General features: G+C 40.2%; 1 protein-coding gene across 2 annotated transcripts in view; it reads right to left on the bottom strand.

The window, feature by feature from the left end:
* Positions 1 to 16,001, bottom strand: part of FKTN (fukutin) — a 101,121-nt gene extending 85,120 nt beyond the window's left edge. Inside the window, exon 1 of one of the 2 annotated variants that reach the window (XM_030825749.1) lies at positions 15,967 to 16,001. The gene's annotated coding sequence lies outside the window, so the exon portion shown is untranslated. Of the gene's footprint in view, positions 1 to 3,280; positions 4,859 to 15,966 lie in introns of those variants that run through there. The other variant, XM_030825863.1, reaches the window with a different exon arrangement.

A 16,001-nucleotide genomic window follows, 5' to 3' on the forward strand; every position in this document is an offset into this window, starting at 1 on the left:
AGAAAGATTCGCCTATCGAAATGTTCCTTTTCACTAGCACTACCTCTTCATTAGGAATATTCAGTAACCACTTAAAAATGAACAATGTGATACTGAAAAAAAGAAGCCATAGTATGTTGATTTTACCTTTAAAATACCTCTTGCATCAAGGCTGGTTCAACACACGCAAATCAATAAATGTAATCCAGCATATAAACAGAACCAAAGACAAAAACCACATGATTATCTCAATAGATGCAGAAAAGGCCTTTGATAAAATTCAACAACCCTTCATCAATACCCAATAAATTAGGTATTGATGGGATGTATCTCAAAATAATAAGAGCTATATACGACAAACCCACAGCCAATATCATACTGAATGGGCAAAAACTGGAAGCATTCCCTCTGAAAACTGGCACAAGACAAGGATGCCCTCTCTCACCCCTCCTATTCAACATAGTGCTGGAAGTTCTGGCCAGAGCAATCAGGCAGGAGAAGGAAATAAAGGGTATTCAATTAGGAAAAGAGGAAGTCAAACTGTCCCTGTTTGCAGATGACATGATTGTATATCTAGAAAATCCCATTGTCTCAGCCCAAAATCTCCTTAAGCTGAATAGCAACTTCAGCAAAGTCTCAGGATACAAAATCAATGTACAAAAATCACAAGCATTCTTGTACACCAATCACAGACAAACAGAGAGCCAAATCATGAGTGAACTCCCATTCACAATTGCTTCAAAGAGAATAAAATACCTAGGAATCCAACTTACAAGGGATGTGAAGGACCTCTTCAAGGAGAACTACAAACCACTGCTCAATGAAATAAAAGAGGATACAAACAAATGGAAGAACATTCCATGCTCATGGGTTGGAAGAATCAATATCGTGAAAATGGCCATACTGCCCAAAGTAATTTATAGATTCAATGCCATCCCCATCAAGCTACCAATGACTTTCTTCACAGAATTGGAAAAAACTACTTTAAAGTTCATATGGAACCAAAAAAGAGCCCGCATCGCCAGTCAATCCTAAGCCAAAAGAACAAAGCTGGAGGCATCACGCTACCTGACTTCAAACTATACTACAAGGCTACAGTAACAAAACAGCATGGTACTGGTACCACAACAGAGATATAGATCAATGGAACAGAACAGAGCCCTCAGAAATGATGCCACATATCTACAACTATCTGATCTTTGACAAACCTGACAAAAACAAGAAATGGGGAAAGGATTCCCTATTTAATAAATGGTGCTGGGAAAACTGGCTAGCCATATGTAGAAAGCTGAAACTGGATCCCTTCCTTACACCTTATACAAAAATTAATTCAAAATGGATTAAAGACTTAAATGTTAGACCTAAAACCATTAAAATCCTACAAGAAAACCTAGGCAATACCATTCAGGACATAGGCGTGGGCAAGGACTTCATATCTAAAACACCAAAAGCAATGGCAACAAAAGCCAAAATTGACAAATGGGATCTAATTCAACTAAAGAGCTTCTGCACAGCAAAAGAAACTACCATCAGAGTGAACAGGCAGCCTACAGAACGGGAGAAAATTTTCGCAACCTACTCATCTGACAAAGGGCTAATATCCAGAATCTACAATGAACTCCAACAAATTTACAAGAAAAAAACAAACAACCCCATCAAAAGGTGGGCAAAGGACATGAACAGACACTTCTCAAAAGAAGACATTTATGCAGCCAAAAAACACATGAAGAAATGCTCATCATCACTGGCCATCAGAGAAATGCAAATCAAAACCACAGTGAGATACCATCTCACACCAGTTAGAATGGCCATCATTAAAAAGTCAGGAAACAACAGGTGCTGGAGAGGATGTGGAGAAATAGGAACACTTTTACACTGTTGGTGGGACTGTAAACTAGTTCAACCATTGTGGAAGTCAGTGTGGCGATTCCTCAGGGATCTAGAACTAGAAATACCATTTGACCCAGCCATCCCATTACTGGGTATATACCCAAAGGACTATAAATCATGCTGCTATAAAGACACATGCACACGTATGTTTATTGCGGCACTATTCACAATAGCAAAGACTTGGAACCAACCCAAATGTCCAACAACGATAGACTGGATGAAGAAAATGTGGCACATATACACCATGGAATACTATGCAGCCATAAAAAATGATGAGTTCGTGTCCTTTGTAGGGACATGGATGAAACTGGAAAACATCATTCTCAGTAAACTATCACAAGGACAAAAAACCAAACACCGCATGTTCTCACTCATAGGTGGGAATTGAACAATGAGAACTCATGGACACAGGAAGGGGAACATCACATTCCAGGGACTGTTGTGGAGTGGGGGGAGGGGGGAGGGACAGCATTAGGAGATATACCTAATGCTAAATGACGAGTTAATGGGTGCAGGAAATCAACATGGCACATGGATACATATGTAACAAACCTGCACATTGTGCACATGTACCCTAAAACCTAAAGTATAATAAAAAAAAAAAAAAAAAAAAAAAAAAAAGAAGCCAGGCACAAAAAGACAAGTATCACATCATCTCACTTATATGTGGGAGCTACAAAATGTACACACATGGAGGTAGAGAGTGGAAAACCAGATAACAAAGAATGGAAAGAATGGAGGGAGGGGGGATGATGAAGAGAAGTGGGTGGAAAGGTGCAAACATACAGTAAGAAGGAGTAAATTCAATGTTTGATAGCAGAGCAGAGTGACTATACTTAGCAAAAATGCACTTGGGTGATGGATACTCTAATACCCTGACCTGACACTATGCATTAAATACATGTAACAAAATTTCTCTTCTACCCCATAAATTTATACAAATAAATTGGTCCAAATACAAAAATAAATAAATAAATAAAAATAATAATAAAATAAAATAAAATACCTCTTGCATCAATTCCTTCCTTCTTCACTGTCATTCTAAACTATAATTGTACCTAATGTCCTAATTTTAACTGATGTCCCTGTCTCCACTTTCTCTGTATCCACAATCTTACCTATACACTGACAGATGTATCAAGTTGCTGACAAATAAGTTACACCACAATCAAAACTTTTCAATAGTTCCCTACCATCTACAAATAGTTCAAATTACATATAATGGTGTAAAGGGGTATTCACAATCTGACTGAATACAGGCAAACTTACTATAAGCTTTCTCACACTTCACATAGTCTATGGTTTTTGCATGAGTATTCCTGGAATACATCCTACACTTTCCTGCCTCTGTGTTTTTGCCCATTACCTCTTGTCTGCAATGTTCTCATTTACTTCCATAAAACCAGTTTACCTTTCTTTTCATAGCTCCTCTCAAATGACACTTCTTCAAGGAAGTCTTCAATATTCTTCCAGGTTAGAAGTGCTCCCTCCACCTCTAACCTAGTTTTACCTTCCTGCAAGAAATAAATAGTTAATGTGTACTTTAATGGGCACATATGCCAAAAAAAAATGCTAAGCACTAGAGATAAAATGACAAATAAGATACGTTCCCTAACTTCGAAGGGCATAAAGGTGAGTACAGGAGTTTTCAAAAGAAGGAGGGCAGGAGTGATAGTGATGGAGAGAGTGATGTACCTGAAAAAGAATATGAGAAGATATTTTCCAAAATGCACAAGCCCCATCCCTTACCACCCCCACATCAATTAAGAACCACTGTTCTAGTTTATGATGGACTCTATCAGAGATAAATAAAGAGGCAATAACAATACAGTATAGTTGCAATGAAGGAATAAGCATGGGTTACTATGGAAGCACAAAGAAAGGCAACTAACCTTGAGGCTTTTACTAGTTTCTATTTTGCATTATAACTGTTAGTGTATGTGAATCATCTCCCCCAGCAGCCTAAAACTGGCTGAATTAACATCAAGTAATAGTAAGTATGCTAAGTATACTAAAAATACACTGTACAATGCTCAAGAGAACAGAAAACTATTTAAATAAAAGTTTTCTGTTCTGCAGGAACTTTTACAATAAAAAGGAATTTGAAATATAAAAAAAAGATTTTTAAAAGAGTTTAAAGCTCCTTAAACTCTCATATCTGGTTCCAACCTTCAAAAAATAAACGTTTAAAAATATAAAAAACAACCTATGGAGAGATACGGCATAGAACTAAAACAAAAATATTGTTTCTATATATACTTCTTGTTATACGTTACATTTTAGCTATCATAATAAAAACACTAGGGAGGATGGCATTCATTTCCTTACTTACACTTAGGTAGTTTCCTAAAGAAGACAGCATATCATCCCTAATGGAAAAGAAAACAAAAAGTATTGCAGAGATAGTAAATGAGGCAGTGGTTGGGAGAGAAATGGCAAATGTTTTCAGGAAAAAAAAAGATGTAATGAGGGGAGTTACGAAGTTTAAGTAGCCCAATTATCTTAAAGTTCTAATGCAAATATGAGAAGGTTAATATATAAGTATGGTATATTATGACACAGAATTATTCTTAGATGAAGTGGAAGCAGGGCATAACTATTGCATGAACTGAGATCTGGCAATGAAGAAGAAAGAAATGGGCAGATCTGCTTACCAACTAAATCATGAATGGGTTATAGGTGTCAGAGTTAACAATCCTCTCAGTCTTTGGGGCAGCTAGACACCAAGAGTAGGTCACCTCCAGCCAAGAACACATTCTTTTATCTTTCCTTTCATCTTTTTTTGGTCAAATTTACTATGTGTCAAGATGTGAAAAGGCTTGGAAAAAAACCAGTACTAGATAAAACCCATACACCACAACTGTGATGAAAAAAGGTACAGGATTTGGAGTTCAAGATAATTCTCAAGCTCTTTCTACACTGAAGAGCAGCACTGCATATTGTTTTTATTTATTTATTTTTATTATTATACTTTAAGCTCTAGGGTACATGTGCACAATGTGCAGGTTTGTTACATATGTATACATGTGCCATGTTGGTGTGCTGAAACCAGTAACTCGTCATTTAGCATTAGGTATATCTCCCAGTGCTATGCCTCCCCCTTCCCCCCATCCCACAACAGGCCCTGGTGTGTGACGTCCCCCTTCCTGTGACCAAGTGTTCTCATTGTTCAGTTCCCACCTATGAGTGAGAACATGCAATGTTTGGTTCTTTGTCCTTGAGATAGTTTGCTGAGAATGATGGTTTCCAGCTTCATCCATGTCCCTACAACGGACATGAACTCATCCTTTTTTATGGCTGCATAGTATTCCATGGTATATGTGTGCCACATTTTCTTAATCCAGTCTATCATTGATGGACATTGTGGTTGGTTCCAGGTCTTTGCTATTGTGAATAGTGCCGCAATAAACATACATGTGCATGTGTCTTTATAGCAGCATGATTTATAATCCTTTGGGGATATACCCAGCAATGGGATCACTGGGTCAAATGGTATTTCAAGTTCTAGATCCCTGAGGAATCGCCACACTGTCTTCCACAATGGTTGAACCAGTTTACCATCCCATCAACTGTAAAAGTGTTCCTATTTCTCCACATCCTCTCTAGCACCTGTTGTTTCTTGACTTTTTAATGATTGCCATTCTAACTGGTGTGAGATGGTATCTTATCGTGGTTTTGATTCGCATTTCTCTGATGGCCAGTGATCATGAGCATTTTTTCATCTGTCTCTTGGCTGCATAAATGTCTTCTTTTGAGAAGTGTCTGTTCATATCCTTTGCCCACCTGTTGATGGGGTTGTTTTTTTCTTGTACATTTGTTTGAGTTCTTTGTAGATTCTGGATATTAGCCCTTTGTCAGATGAGTAGATTGCGAAAATTTTCTCCCATTCTGTAGGTTGCCTGTTCACCTGATGGTAGTTTCTTTTGCTATGCAGAAGCTCTTTAGTTGAATTAGATCCCATTCGTCAATTTTGGCTTTTGTTGCCATTGCTTTTGGTGTTTTAGACATGAAGTCCTTGCCCATGCCTATGTCCTGAATGGTATTGCCTAGGTTTTCTTCTATGGTTTTTATGGTTTTAGGTCTAACATTTAAGTCTTTAATCTATCTTGAATTAATTTTTGTAAAAGGTATAAGGAAGGGATCTGGTTTCAGCTTTCTACATATGGCTAGCCAGTTTTCCCAGCACCATTTGTTAAGTAGGGAATCCTTTCCCCATTTCTTGTTTTTGCCAGGTTTGTCAAAGATCAGATAGTTGTAGATGTGTGGTATTATTTCTGAGGGCTCTGTTCTGTTCCATTGGTCTATATCTCTGTTTTGGTAACAGTACCATGCTGTTTTGGTTACCGTAGCCTTGCAGTACGGTTTGAAGTCAGGTAGTGTGATGCCTCCAGCTTTGTTCTTTTAGCTTAGGATTGACTTGGTGATGCCGGCTCTTTTTTGGTTCCATATGAACTTTAAAGTCGTTTTTTCCAATTCTGTGAAGAAAGTCATTGGTAGTTTGATGGGGATGGCATTGAATCTATAAATTACCTTGGGCAGTATGGCCATTTTCATGATATTGATTCTTCCTATCCATGAGCATGGAATGTTCTTCCATTTGTTTGTATCCTCTTTTATTTCATTGAGCAATGATTTGTAGTTCTCCTTGAAGAGGTCCTTCACATCCCTTATAAGTTGGATTCCTAGGTATTTTATTCTCTTTGAAGCAATTGTGAATGGGAGTTCACTCATGATTTGGCTCTCTGTTTCTCTGTTATTTGGTGTCTAAGAATGCTTGTGATTTTTGCACATTGATTTTGTATCCTGAGACTTTGCTGAAGTTGCTTATCAGCTTAAGGAGATTTTGGGCTGAGACGATGGGGTTTTCTAAATATACAATCATGTCATCTGCAAACAGGGACAATTTGACTTCCTCTTTTCCTAATACCCTTTATTTCCTTCTCCTGCCTGATTGCCCTGGCCAGAACTTCCAACACTAGGCTGAATAGGAGTGGTGAGAGAGGGCATCCCTATCGTGTGCCAGTTTTCAAAGGAAATGCTTCAAGTTTTTGCCCATTCAGTATGGCATTGGCTGTGAGTTTGTCATAAGCAGCTCTTATTATTTTGAGATACATCCCATCAATACCTAATTTATTGAGAGTTTTTAGCATGAAGGGTTGTTGAATTTTCTCAAAGCCTTTTCTGCATCTATTGAGATAATCATTTGGTTTTTGTCGTTGGTTCTGGTTATATGTTGGATTACATTTATTGATTTATATATGTTGAACCAGCCTTGCATCCCAGGGATGAAGCCCAATTGATCATGGTGGATATGCTTTTTAATGTGCTGCTGGATTCGGTTTGCCAGTATTTTATTGAGGATTTTTGCATCAATGTTCATCAAGGATATTGGTCTAAAATTCTCTTTTTTAGTTGTGTCTCTGCCAGGCTTTGGTATCAGGATGATGCTGGCCTCATAAAATGAGTTAGGGAGGATTCCCTCTCTTTCTATGGATTGGAATAGTTTCAGAAGGAATGGTACCAGTTCCTCCTTGTACCTCTGGTAGAATTTGGCTGTGAATCCGTCTGGTCCTGGAGTTTTTTTGGTTGGTAAGCGATTAATTATTGCCTCAATTTCAGAGCCTGTTATAGTCTATTCAGAGATTCAACTTCATCCTGATTTAGTCTTGGGAGAGTGTATGTGTTGAGGAATTTATCCATTTCTTCTAGATTTTCTAGTTTATTTGCGTAGAGGTGTTTATAGTATTCTCTGATGGTAGTTTGTATTTCTGTGGGATTGGTGGTGATACTCCCTTTATCACTTTTTATTGCATCTATTTGATTCTTCTCTTGTCTTCTTTATTAGTCTTGCTAGTGGTCTATCAATTTTGTTGACCGTTTCAAAAAACCAGCTCCTGGATTCACTGAGTTTTTGAAGGCTTTTTTGTGTCTCTATCTCCTTCAGTTCTGCTCTGATTTCAGTTATTTCTTGCCTTCTGCTAGCTTTTCAATGTGTTTGCTCTTGCTTCTCTAGTTCTTTTAATTGTGATGTTAGGGTGTCAATTTTAGATCTTTCCTGCTTTCTCTTGTGGGCATTTAGGGCTACAAATTTCCCTCTACACACTGCTTTCAATGTGTCCTAGAGATTCTGGTATGTTGTGTCTTTGTTCTTGTTGGTTTCAAAGAACATCTTTATTTCTGCCTTCATTTTGTTATGTACCCAGTAGTCATTCAGGAGCAGGTTGTTCAGTTTCCATGTAGTTGAGCGGTTTTGAGTGAGTTTCTTAATCCTGAGTTCTAGTTTGATTGCACTGTGGTCTGAGAGACAGTTTGTTATAATTTCTGTTCTTTTACATTTGCTGAGGAGTGCTTTATTTGCAACTATGTGGTCAACTTTGGAGTAAGTGAGATGTGGTGCTAACAAGAATGTATATTCTGTTGATTTGGGATGGAGAGTTTTGTAGATGTCTATTAGGTCCACTTGCTGCAGAGCTGAGTTCAGTTCCTGGATATCCTTGTTAACTTTCTGTCTCGTTGATCTGTCTAATGCTGACAGTGGGGTGTTAAAGTCTCCCATTATTATTGTGTGGGAGCCTAAGTCTCTTTGTAGATCTCTAAGGACTTGCTTTATGAATATGGGTGCTCCTGTATTGGGTGCATATATATTTAAGATAGTTAGCTCTTCTTGTGGAATTAATCCCTTTACCATTATGTAATGGCCTTCTTTGTCTCTTTTGATCTTTGTTGGTTTAAAGCCTGTTTTATCAGAGACTAGGATTGCAACCCCTGCCTTTTTTTGTTTTCCATTTGCTTGGTAGATCTTCCTCCATCCCTTTATTTTGAGCCTATGTGTGTCTTTGCACGTGAGATGGGTTTCCCGAATACAGCACACTGATGGGTCTTGACTCTTTATCCAATTTGCCAGTCTGTGTCTTTTAATTGGAGCATTTAGCCCATTTACATTTAAGGTTAATATTGTTATGTGTGAATTTGATCCTGTCATTATGATGTTAGCTGGTTATTTTGCTCATTCATTGACGCAGTTTCTTCCTAACATCCATGGTCTTTACAATTTGGCATGTTTTTACAGAGGCTGGTACCGGCTGTTCCTTTCCATGTTTAGTGCTTCCTTCAGGAGCTCTTTTAGGGCAGGCCTGGTGGTGACAAAATCTCTCAGCATTTGCTTGTCTGTAAAGGATTTTATTTACCCCTCACTTATAAAGCTTAGTTTGGCTGGATATGAAATTCTGGGTTGAAAATTCTTTTCTTTAAGAATGTTGAATATTGGCCTCACTCTCTTCTGGCTTGTAGAGTTTCTGCTGAGAGATCCGCTGTTAGTCTGATGGGTTTCCCTTTGTGGGTAACCCGACCTTTCTCTCTGGCTGCCCTTAACATTTTTTCCTTCATTTCAACTTTGGTTAATCTGACAATTATGTGTTTTGGAATTCTCTTCTCAAGGAGTATCTTTGGGGTGTTCTCTGTATTTCCTGAGTTTGAATGTTGGCCTGCCTTGCTAGGTTGTGGTTCTCCTGGATAATCTCCTGCAAAGTGTTTTCCAACTTGGTTCCATTCTCCCCATCACTTTCAGGTACACCAATCAGACGTAGATTTGGTCTTTTCTCATAGTCCCATATTTCTTGGAGGCTTTGTTTGTTTCTGTTTATTCTTTTTTCTCTAAACTTCTCTTCTCACTTCATTTCATTCATTTGATCTTCCATCACTGATACCCTTTCTTCCAGTTGATCAAATTGGCTACTGATGCTGGTGCATTAATCACGTAGTTCTCGTGCTATGGTTTTCAGCTCCATCAGGTCCTTTAAGGACTTCTCTGCATTGGTTATTCTAGTTAGCCATTTGTCTAATCTTTTTTCAAGGTTTTTAACTTCTTTGTGTTGGGTTCAAACTTCCTCCTTTAGCTTGGAGAAGTTTGATCATCTGAAGCCTTCTTCTCTCAACTTGTCAAAGTCATTCTCCATCCAGCTTTGTTCCACTGCTCGTGAGGAGCTGCGTTCCTTTGGAGGATGAGAGGAGCTCTGATTTTTAGAATTTTCAGTTTTTCTGCTCTGTTTTTTCCCCATCTTTGTGGTTTTATCTACCTTTGGTCTTTGATGATGGTGACATACAGATGGGGTTTTGATGTGGATGTCCTTTTTGTTAGTTTTCCTTCTAACAGTCAGGACCCTCAGCAGCAGGTCTGTTGGAGTTTGCTGGAGGTCCACTCCAGACTCTGTTTGCCTGGCTATCAGCAGAGGAGGCTGCAGAACAGCGAATACTGCTGAACAGCAAATGTTGCTGCCTGATCGTTCTTCTGGAAGTGTCATCTCAGAGGGGTTTCCGGCCGTGTGAGGTATCAGCCTGCCCCTACTGTGGGGTACCTCCCAGTTAGGCTACTCAAGGGTCAGGGACCCACTTGAGGAGGCAGTCTGTCCGTTCTCAGATCTCAAGCTCTATGCTGGGAGAACCACTACTCTCTTCCAAGCTGTCAGACAGGGACATTTAAATCTGCAGAGGTTTCTGCTGCCTTTTGTTTGGCTATGCCTTGCCCCCAGAGGTGGAGTCTACACAGGCAGGCAGGCCTCCTTGAGCTGTGGTGGGCTCCACCCAGTTCGAGCTTCCCGGCCCCTTTGTTTACCTACTCAAGCCTCAGCAATGGCGGGTTCCCCTCTCCCCGCCTCACTGTGGTGTTGCAGTTCAATCTCAGACTGCTATGCTAACAATGAGTGAGGCTCTGTGGGCATAGGACCCTCCGAGCCAGGCGCGAGATATAATCTCCTGGTGTGCCGTTTGCTAAGACCGTCAAAAAAGCACAGTATTAGGGTGGGAGTGACCCGATTTTCCAGGTGCCATCTGTCCCCCCTTCCCTTGGCTAGGAAAGGGAATTCCCTGACCCCTTGCACTTCCCGGGTGAGGCGATGCCTCGCCCGGCTTCAGCTCACACTCGGTGCACTGCACCCACTGTCCTGCACCCACTGTCTGACAATCCCCAGTGAGGTGAACCCGGTATCTCAGTTGGAAATGCAGAAATCACCTGTCTTCTGCATCGCTCACGCTGGGAGCTATAGACTGGAGCTGTTCCTATTCGGCCATCTTGGAACCCCACTGCATATTCTTTCAGCTTCCCTTTTACATTTGCTTTTGTCCTTTGAAGGTATTAGTATGAAAGACTTTTGGTAACTGGTTTACCCTGACACCTCCTCCAGCCCCAGACCCCACTCTTTTCAGAATCACCTAGGTAGGGGTCTGTTTGTTTGAATGAATGAATGAATGATATATTAAGAGAGATGATCCAGACGGCAGGAGTGGGGGGAAGTGGAATCAAAAACCTTCCCTGACACCTAACTTAGGTTCATAAGATGATATGTGCTAGCCTAGGCATATCCTTATGCTGTGGGGTCCCTGACTTATCTGGGGATACTGGGGAGTAAGAGTGAGGCATGGATAGTATGAATCAGAGAGTGAAACTGCCTTCGCAAAATTATGACAGCTAAGAGAAATCTGACATAGTTGATTCCATCTTGTTTCTAACCTCCAATCTGTACTTGGTCATTTCTGGGTGCAGGCCAAGCTAACTTTGAGAGGAATTTAGTTTACAGTTTAACCTAAAGCAAAGATGATAGTAACCTTTTCCAAAACTAAACTGCCTTTGTAAAAGTAATGAAAGACTACAAGATTAGGATTATGAGAGGGACCTGAATTCTGGTAAAATGTAGTTAAATGATAAACAGTCTTTTTTCCAGAGGACACAGGATTTATATTTTCCCTGGCTATAGAACCTAAGCTTGGTCTTTTGAGATAATTTTCAGACCTTTGCATTCTGGACCAACTGACCCTACCTAGAGGTGAACTAGTGACTCATGACCCAACCAGTCACGTGGCTCCCCAACCGGAGGTGGACTCAGCACACAAGGACCATTTTTCACACTCTTATGATCGCATCCCCAGCCAACCAGCAGCCCTCATTCCCTAGTCCTCTGCCCACCAAACTAAAAACTATCCTTGAAAAACTAACCACCAAGTCTTTGGTGAGACTGATTTGAGTAATAATTGCTTTGCACAGCCAGCATCATTGTTAAGTAAGCTCTTTCTTTACTGCAGTAGCACGGTCTCAGTGAACTGGTTTCATTTGTGCAGCGTACAGGAAGAACCCTTCAGGTAATTCATTAAAACAGAACTGACATTCAAATATGCCCTGAACAAAATAAAACAGGAAGCTGAACTACAGAGGAAAGAGAGTAGTGTAATTAGGAAAAGGTATAGTTAGAGAGATGAGGTAGCAGATTGGCAGGCATAAAGAGAAAATGCCTCTGAAAATGTATTCAGTTCAGAATACAAAAAAAAATCAACATTTTTCAGCTGTTCTCAAAAGCCAAAAATATCCCAGTAGCAACAGCTACTATCAAATCTCTATCAAATCTTCCCTAAATACTGTTGGTCTTTCTTATTGTCCATTTCTTTTCCTTTGACTGCTAACTCCTCACAACTGTCAGCAGCTTGAAAGTAAACATTAGACTGCAAAGGGTTAAGAAGTTTCTTTACCTGCTTACCATTTGTGCACTTAATCCTTTGCAATATAACCTCTACCTACACATGCTGTCACTTGAAGATAAAAAGCTAATGAAATTTAGTTTCTCCAGTAGATGCTCCAGAAAAATCATAAATACATAGTTACTCCTTTCTGAATGACTATGGTGTAAGAGGGTTTTGGAAAGAGAGTGGCTGAAATGAAAGATCTAGATAAGACAGGTTAGCAGCAAGGGAAGTGAAGACAGCAAGGATTGTCTTTGGGTTGGGAGGAGTGTAGGTGTTTTTATTTTTTTTCCTTATTTATCTTACGTGAACATCAGTTGATTTTGTAATAAGAAAAAAACTACTAAGTTTTTTTAAAACTTTAAAAATTCTTCTCTCATCCTAAATGAAATGACAAATATTCATTTACTAGAGCCCACACGTAATTATGTTAATGTCTCCCCATTTTTGAAGTAACACAAGTTTTTATTTTTTTAAGAAATGGGGTCTTGCTCTGTCACCAGGCTGGAGTGCAGTGTCACAATCATAGTTCACTACTGCCTCAAACTGCTAGGCACAAGCAATCCTCCCACCTCAGCCTCTTGGGCACCTGGAATGATTATAGGCAGGAGACACTGTCCGGCTTCCAACGTTTTTTTGTTGTTGTTGTTTTGTTTTTGTTTTTGTTTCTTGAGACACATTCTTGCTCTGTCACCAGGCTGGAGTGCAGTGGCGCAATCTCAGTTCACTGCAACCTCCACCTCCCAAGTTCAAGTGATTCTCCTACCTCAGCCTCCCGAGTAGCTGGGACTACAGGCACATGCCACCACGCCTGCCTAATTTTTGTATTTTCAGTAGAGACAGGGTTTCATCAGGTTGGCCAGGATGGTCTTGATCTCTTGACCTCGTGATCCACCCGCCTTGGCCTCCCAAAGTGCCGAGATTACAGGCGTGAGCCACCGTGCCCAGCCCCCAAATTATTTTTAAGTGACTCCCTCAAGAATGCAAGTACTTAATTGCTTGGTTCTAGACACTTGGATATTTATCTTAATAAAACCATACAGCAAACAGAATCAAACACAGGGCTTAGAGTGTGACATGTACTTAGTGCAACACTTAAATTGTGAATGTATGTACATATCTAAAATCTGGAGGAATGTTCCCAAAAATATTAATAATGGTTATCTCTGGGTAGGGAGAATTAGGAGTGATTTTTACATGGTTCTTTATACTTTTCTATATTGTTCCAATATTTGTATCAGCATATATTATTTTCATAAGAAGTAACATTATTTTATCCTAAGATAAACAGATGATGGATAGTGGTAGTGGCTTAATAACGGCCATATTTGCTAAACAGGATCTAGATTCTTGTCACTTAAAAGTATGGTCCTAAGAACATCAGTATCACATTGGAGCTTGTTAGTAATACAGAATTTTCAACCCCCACCTGCTGATTCATAATCTAAATTTTAATAAAATCCTCAGATGTTTCATATGTACATTAAAATTTGAAAAGCACTGAAGTAGATGCTAAGGGCTTTACATGCAGGGAGGATAAGAACAATGTCTATCTTGCTCATCATTATATCCCTAGAACCAGCACTGCTTGAAACATATAAATATTTGTTGAATAAATAAATATGTGAATGATACCACTTCTGGGTAGACAGTTAGTCAGTGGAGATTATATCTATTTGAATTATTTATTTTCTGCCAGAATTCCCAGAAGCAGGAGATTATTATTTGCTGTAAATGCTGTTAAATGAGTTTAATAACAACACTGGGCCCCTGAGAATCTACAACTATATGTAACTTTTTTTAAAAGAACTCCTTCCTTGCTCTTAGCTCTGAGATCCACATGCCTCCTTCAATAATTTCTCCAACCTCCTATCTATGGGTATGGCCTATAGTTACTCTCTCTACGATCTCTCCCTGAAAGCAAATCCATTCTTAAGATTTTAACTACCACCTGTGAGAGAAAACACTATTTAAATTACAGTCCATGCACTCTATCTGCCTATATTTTCAACTCTATTTCCTGCACCTCACCTCAAATTTAACATGTTCAAAATTAACAATTTTTTTTTTTTTTTTTTGAGACAGAGTTTCGCTTTTGTTGCTCAGGCTGGAGTGCAGTGGCGTGATCTTGGCTCACTGCAACCTCCGCCTCCCAAGTTCAAGCGATTCTCCTGCCTCAGCCTCAGGAGTAGCTGGGATTACAGGCGCCCGCCACCACGCCCGGCTAATTCGTTGTATTTTTAGTAGAGATAGGGTTTCACCATGTTGGCCAGGCTGGTCTAAAACTCCTGGCCTCAGATGATCCACCCGCCTCAGCCTCCCAAAGTGCTGGGATTACAGGCGTGAGCCACCGCGTCCAGCCCCAAATTAACAATTTTATTCTCTGTCAACTATCTTCCTCTCCCCATCCAGAAGAAAGTAAATAGCTCTCCATCCTCACAGTCTCTAGTTTTACAGATTTTAGAGACAAGAGATCAGCTGGCCCAAGATCACCTTATGGAGAATAGGCTCTAGAAGAATTAAATGGCAGCCAAGAGGCTAGTTATTGGCAACATCAGCATTCTACGATCTAAATCACTTTATTCCCAGTACACTATTGCATGCTGGAATTCAACAGAATTCCCATTTTTGCCAACAGCACTTAAACTTACTTTTTAGAAAGCCAGGTTAAAAATATCATCACCCAGATCCAAGAAATCAAGTCCTGTGTATTGTTCTTTCGGCATTTCCCCGGGTTCCTTTTTTCTTCCTTGTCAGAACACCCTGCATTTCCTTTCCACTTAGAGTTCTTTCATCATTTAATGCCAGCCTTCCCAAATCCGCTACCCTCACTAAACCTATGTCCACAAATAGAATCGCTAAAATAGAAATGCTTATTCCTGCATTTGAAATCTTTGTCCATGGCCCAACAGAGATGGTTTCCAATCGTTCAAACCCTATTCATCCTCAGAGTCTAGCTCAAACACAGCCTTTTCTACTGGGCTTCCATCTGCCCAATTTCTAATATACTGCTCTGTGATTCACTTTGTTATGTGTTCACAGCTTGATTTTTACTGACTGGAAACGTGCTATCTTCAAAAGCATAAAGAATCTGCTATATCATCTAGGTCCTTTTTTTCCCCACATCTGAGAAAACTGAAGCCAAGAGAAATGTGGCTTACCTCATGTTAACTGAGAAATCGTAAATTTCAGGCCGGGCGCAGTGGCTCACGCCTGTAATCTCGGCACTTTGGAAGGCCAACGCGGGCGGATCACTTGAAGTCAGGGGTCACTACCCCAACCCGGCTACTACAAGAGTCTCGATCGTCCTCCAAACTTTCATCCGTCCCAGGATTAAGATTTTACCTGATGACACGCCCAGAAGTGTGGGAAGGACTGGCCAAGTGTAAATCTACCACGCGATGCTCGTGGACTGACTGAGGAGTACTCAGCCCGGAGCGCGCTCAACCTGTGGCCGGCCTCCCCACCAAGTGGTAGGCAGGTGCCCAGAACGCTGGAGGATGCCCGGTAAGCGCACCCGAGTCACCAGCGGTACCTGTCTGAAGACGCCCACCCATCCCCGGGTACCGACCTAAGCCTCCCATACCTTACCTCACTCAACAGCAGCTGCAGCCGCTCCGCTTTAC

Source organism: Nomascus leucogenys, chromosome 1a (genome assembly GCF_006542625.1).
Source record: "Nomascus leucogenys isolate Asia chromosome 1a, Asia_NLE_v1, whole genome shotgun sequence".
NCBI lineage: Eukaryota > Metazoa > Chordata > Mammalia > Primates > Hylobatidae > Nomascus > Nomascus leucogenys.